Consider the following 6,946-nt stretch of genomic DNA (forward strand, 5'->3'; position numbering starts at 1 on the left):
GGTATGAGCCATGATCAAAACACAGGTAACAGAACATGCACATTTGATGCTCATGTGTTTCCTGTAATTAATTTGTGGCGTTCATCTAAAATTTAGATTAACCTTTTTTGTGACTTCTGCTTTTCACAATAATCTCACATGGCAGGATCAGGGATTTGTTCTCTTAGGGCTTTTTCACAAGCCAAAGTCCGTATGGCTTGTCCGAATCAGAGTGAAACTTTTGGTTCGTTTTCTATTTAGTCTGGTTCAGTTTCACAGTGCACAAATGAAAGTAGACAAAATTAAAAGAGATGCCACTTCTATGAAGGGAATCACGGACTTGAATTAAACTTAAAAAATATTGCTGTCAAAGTTTTTTCCTTTTGTGATCGACTGTGCACACAAATCCCTTCTCCTCCAGTTTGTTTTGAATTTATAATCGTCACTATCTTTGTGGACTTCATTTAGCGTATTCTGTGTGTTCTCTTCGGCCCAGATGTCAAGCAAAATTAAAGAAGTCCAAGTCAGTCCTCTCCCACTCATGTTAACCTGTCGTTTACCTATGTCCATCTCAACAAATACCCGGAAGCCTGCAATTTGATTCACTTCTATCAATTGGTCGGATTATGTTCTCACTGCAATCGGACTGCACTAGGGTTCGCTTGGGTTTAGGGTTTGGTGGAAAGTCCACCTCTCGCAAACGGTCTCAGACCGATTGTTTTGGTCCGCATCAGAGTAGGATTTCTGCGTTCACAACTGCCCAAACAAACCGCACCAGAGTTTGATTAAAACAGACTAAATGTTGGCTAAAGAAAACGCCCTATCCTCTCATTCAGACCTGAATTAACAGAGTAAAATCAAGGTGGGGCTGATAGCATCATTAGTAAAATAGCCATGTTCGTTGTTAAAGTTCATTATGATAATTTGGGGGAGTGGCTTTGAAGGGAGGCTTAAACAGATGGATTGTCAGTGTTGCCGACTTGTCGACTTTCTCACCAGATTTAGGGACTTTTGGAGCTAGTACTAGCTACTTTCATTGGAAAAGAGTTGGCAAAACTGGGCTGGCTTTTTTGATTGGATATTTTTTTTTTAAATCTAGCTTACTCTTACTAGTTTCTCAGCATTACCGATCCTATCTTTCATACAACATCCTATCTTCTCCTTTCAGTCTTTAAGGCGCTTTTTGGTATTTCGGGGATTACCTAAAATAGAAACAATATCTCAACATCCTCCATTTTGAATTTTGGAGAAGACACAAAGTGAATTCCACCCACAGCCTCGGTGAGTCATGCCACTTCGCAGGTCAAAGTCAGGCAAAGTGTATAATGCTTTAAGATCCTAGTTACACTAACAAGAGGGAGCCGATTTCTGTCTAAGAAAAGCTGTGGTTTTGGGTGCATAATTGCCCGTTACGTGAAAGCTTTATGCATGACTAAAGATGCACAAACATAGGAGATGAGTTAGCCCCCGCAGAGACCTTGCTTGTGGGTGATTCATGGCCATTTTGAACACATTTAAACGGAGGTGAAAGTGGGTAGATTCACTCTTACAATCTCTCTACTTGATCTATTTGCAACAGAGAGTGAATTTGTTTTGTGCCCTCCATCACGCAAATAAAGTAAAAATAGAAATAAGAGTGATTTTTCTGTTGTAGCTGTGGCTGCCTTCACTGCAGAGATTGCCTTCATTTAAGAGCACTTGTGGACTTGGTGAGATTAGGATGTGTGCTCATGCATGCAGGGCCATCCTCTCTGGGCGAGACACAAAAGCCTTTTTTTCTCATACATACACTCTCAAATAATTCTTGATAGATGTGATTCTGCAGCAGCCTTCGGGGTAAATTGCACAGCTCTCTAATGGCTCAGTAAGAGCTGTAAAGCTCTGATAGTTGACATCAGTTAATGTTTCTTTGACTGTCAGTATGCCAGAAATAAATGGTGCCATAAGAGATGCATTTTGGCATCAGAGAAGTTGTAAGATCAGTTTCTCTCACTCGAGCAAAGTGTCATAATTTAAGAAGGCCAGATGGATGAAAATACTTGGCCAAAGCTGGCCGGATAAATAGATTTTTTCTGTTGCATACATTGTTAAATCATCTCATTAAATCTGCAATTTAATCTAAACTGCACCTAAAATTGCATATGCCAATGAGACAGATGCAGTCTTTCACACCAGTAAGGTAATATGGAGGTAAGGAATAAAACACAAGAAGCCATCAAGGTCAAACTCTTCCTTCTCACCTTTCATTGCGATTTAAAGGAGGCCTTTGGGTGCAATCAGATGTGAGCAGCCACCCATAACAGTTCATCTCTCTGCCTACTGGTTGTAAAATAACACAGTTGATATGGAAGATTCTGCACTACGGACACATAACGAAAGGAAATAAAGGGAGGAAGCAGAGAGCAGCATAGGAAGATTAAAAATGTGTGCAGATTTTGAGCAGGAGATAATTAGAGACAGATTAGAGAGCAGTAGATGTATATTTTTCAAATGTTTGCTACGTATGACCCAATAAGTACTGCAATAATGACAATATGTCAACCCCATAGACTGTATATAGAAGTGGACGTAGTCACCGTGACATGACGCATTGGTTTGTGGCCTTGAGTTTGGCCGTCACCATGTGTTTTTCTTGCAATCAGAAGTGACACAAGAGGGTGGAGCTAAGTACAACTCTGAATAAGACATTTTTGGGCGACCAAAAAGGTTAACTTTCATGAACTGAAAACGCACTGTGAAAGACTTAAAGTTTTAAGACAAAAACGTGGACAACTCCCAGACCGGACAACGCTGTGGTAGCAACCTGTCAATCACAAGGTAGCCACGCCCTAAAGCATACCCTGCTTTATGGTCTATTTGACTCTAAATGGGACCATAATTTACTAAATAAACATCATGCTTTGAAACTAGCGATTGAGACCATAAACTCATGTTTTACAATGTTTACTGAGTTAATTCTCAAGTGAGTAGTAGGGTCATTTTCTCATAGACTTCGATACAATCTGACTTCTTTTTGCAACCAGAGGAGTCGCCCCCTGCTGGCTATTAGATAGAATGCAAGTTTAAGGCACTTCCACATTGGCTTCACTTCTCAGACCCGGAGTTGCCCACTTATCAACCCACCCACTCACTTGAGGCTGCAAATGTAACGTCACAGTTTATGAATATATATATTAAAAAAAATGAAATATATATTTAATCATCTTTAGAAATTAAATGCACATTCTTGTACTTTTTCTAGCAATTTTGATTAAAAGGTGTTATCAAAATTCACTTTCCCTTTCTGGCACTGCACTACATAAGGTTTTGAAAGTGTATGCTACTGCACTACTGGCTTAAAATGTAACATCAAACCCACTTTAGCTCCTTGTTTGATTCATCAGAAACATGCCATCATGTGATACAATGTGTCAAAATTAGACTATTTATAACTGGGAGGGTGTGAGGGTCAAAAAAGACTTTCTGTTGCCTGGTGGTGTTGTATGGGATTGCATTGGCACGTTAAATGATAATCATTTTTGGAATCAAAAAAGTTATTATTTTTCATCTAGATGTAATTATTCCATTGTGAATATTGCTGTAATTTCTGTGGCAAAAAAAACCCCCAAAAACTTTTATCGCATTTTGATTCATCGCTCGATGCTTGATAGACATGTTTGTCAGAAGATTGATGTTTTTCCTGCTGTGTAGTAAAACCTAGTGTACTGTACTGCCTCTTCCATATCGATGTCTCTGATTGACTGTCTAAGAACTAAAAAGACTAATGAACAACACACAAATAGAGAAAATATATATTATAATTAATTTTAAATGGTTCATCATGTGTGGGAACAGAGATAGAAGGACAGAAAGATAATGAGAGACAGACAAAAGAGGGGTGGTGCAGAGCTGGTTGAGGTCACTTCCACCTTGAAGGGAAAACCTCCACAAACACACACACACACACCCTTTCTATTACAGTACATGCAATTTATAGCTCTGCCTTTACTGACCTGTCTCCCTGATTAATTTCTTTTGTGGTGCTGTCGGCCGGGTTTTTTGTTTTTTTCCTGGGTGCCATACACACTTTGACACACGTGACTGTGGCTACGAGCTACAGACGTGCACGGATGGAGACCTTGGGCTGCAGCATCCTGCAACACGCGAGGAGTCGGTTACATAATAATGAATTCTGTCATTTAATTACCCAATTGCGGCATCAAAGCAAATACATGAGATGAGTGAAAAAAGGAAAGTAATAAAAATATATTTCATGTGTGCAGAGAAGTGATGCTTTGTTGATATATTGTTTGAATAAATTCAGTAAAATGAGAGGATTTGAGGTGTGTACTATATAGATAGATAGATAGATAGATAGATGGATGGATAGATGGATAGATAGATAGATAGATAGATAGATAGATAGATAGATAGATAGATAGATAGATAGATAGATAGATAGATAGATAGATAGATAGATAGATAGATAGATAGATAGATAGATAGAATAGAGCGACCAATTGGCTTCAGGAATGCCTGTATCAAAAAACAGGTGCTCTTTGGATCCAAGAATATTTTTTATTATACCAAAAAAGAGAAAGGTTAGACTTGTACTTTGTGATGAATAAGTCATAGCTAAAAAATAAATACCGAGGCACACTGTTTTGCAAAAATTAAAAAGCCTTTAATAAATGGGCCCAGCGCCGACGCGTTTCAACTCACAGTCTTCTTCAGGGCATGTAAAAACAAGTGACAGCTCACAGATAGACCAAGGCTGGTGTCAGCTGCTGGGCTTTTGCAATCAGAGTAGCTCTGGATAATTGACACAGGTGCAGTGAGGAGTCAGAGAGATAACGGAGGATAGTAAAGGGATTTTATGGGGGGAGGTGAGTCATCCTATCACAACAAATATATTTACAGCTATGGAACATAGTCCAGCTCTTCGTTCAAGCAGTTTCTTCTTTCTTGAGTCTGGGGGCTGTTTATAATGCTTGGCCCTGTTTCCCGTGTAAATGGTATATTTATGTTCAGGAATTCTCTCTTTCAGTTTTCTTTTCATGCTCCCCACATAGAAACAGCCACATGGGCATTGTAGGTGGTATACTACATGCATTGTGTTCCAGTTAAAGCTGCAGTGGGTAGAAATGGAGCAAATATGATTAAAAAAAGTTATTTTTATAAAACGGTCACTATATCCTGACAGTAGTGCATGAGACAGGTAATCTGAAAAACATCATGTGCCTCTGTGTCCTCCGGTGCCGGCTGCCAATCACTCGCAAACTCAGATCACGCGGTCAAACTAGGCAGCGCTGATCAAATATGAATCAATATTCTGTTACTGTAATACCTATTTCTCACCTCAAATGGTTTCAGAATCATCTTGTGGTATACTGTTTAGCTGTAAAATGAGAAAGTTTGTGACCTGGCAGCAATGTTGAGATCAGTTGAGGAAATACCACCGCCCACCAGCTGGAGTGTCCCGTCACAGGCTAAATTTTTTAAAGCCTGAAAACAGAGCCTTGAGGAGGTGCAGAAGTCTCGTTGACACTTGAATTACAATATGCTGAAAAGTTTTTATGGATTTATTGCCCAATGATGCCAAAAAAACTTTTGCCTAGTACAGGTTTAATTAAAACTTTTATAGTGTAAAATTGTTTATAGTTATTTTGGATTACAACTCGTGTAGTATACCACCTACAAAGCCCATACATCAGACCGGCACTACATCATCCAGAGTAGGCTCTTATGGCCACGCCCCCTTTTGGGGGAAAACAATAGACGGCAACAGTGTAACCATTATTAGACACGTGTATAAAACAAACAATTGTTAACAAGAGATGAATGCATACATGCTTGTCACAATTACAATCCAAACACATGTCAAATTGCATTGAAGTCTATGGGATTTTTGGTTGTCTAGCCCCGAAAAGGGGGTGTTGCCTTGACTTGTGCCGGTCTGATGTATGAAGCTATTACTATGAGGGGAGAACAAAAAGAAAACTGAAAGAGAATATAAAGGTAGGTATAAAGGCCATAAAAATGTTTAAGAGGGGAGAAACATTTTGGAACATGTTGGATTTTGGATCTTCAAGTTTATATATATGTATATATAAATATATATACATATATATATTTAATCTATTTTAATATAGGTATATTTATTTTATATATATATATGTATATTTATTTATCTACAGTATATGAATGTCTGTCAATATCCAATGTCATTGTTTATTTATGCTGGACTTGAACCTTAAAGATGCTGATGCCTTGTTAGAATTGACCCAATTATGTGCACACCTACCTGCTTGCCAGCACCTGTGTCAATTATCCTGTGCTACCCTGATTACAATTGCCTTGCAGCTGACACCAGCCTTGGTCTATCTGTGAGCTATCACTTGTTTGTTTGGCTTTTTAATTTTTGAAAACAGTGTGCCTTGGTATTTTTTGGGTTAGTACAAGTACAAATCTAACCTTTCTCTTTTCTGGTCTCAAGATAGATAGAACAGTTCAATATTAATACCATATATAGTAGCATTTAGTATATTTTTTATAACTGCAGTTTGGATAATGAAATTGCTAAAAAAATATTTTCACATTTGTCTACAATGTTTTACAGGAAGGTATGGCACCAGAAATCAATTACATTATGCTAGAGGTCAAATGTAACCATTCAGTGGTGTTAAATGGACCATAATTCCTCACAGCCACCTACCAGGAGAAACTCATCTATTAGAAATTTGCAGTTAAAGGATGTACACGTTTAACAAGGGAAGATGTTGTGTTTAGGCCTAAGAATTAATATATAATAAAAATGGAAAAAAAACAGTCCTCTGAAAACACATTCATCTCAAAACTGCCAATTTTATGTCTGCCAAAATATTTTGAGCGGATGATGGCCAAAACACCACAAAAAGTAACAGTCTGTAACCCGTGCCCTATAGAGCCAACCCTGTCTCACAGGAAAGTGTATAAATAGCACAACATT

This window comes from Sebastes fasciatus, chromosome 15, assembly GCF_043250625.1.
Source record: "Sebastes fasciatus isolate fSebFas1 chromosome 15, fSebFas1.pri, whole genome shotgun sequence".
Taxonomy (NCBI): Eukaryota; Metazoa; Chordata; class Actinopteri; order Perciformes; family Sebastidae; genus Sebastes; species Sebastes fasciatus.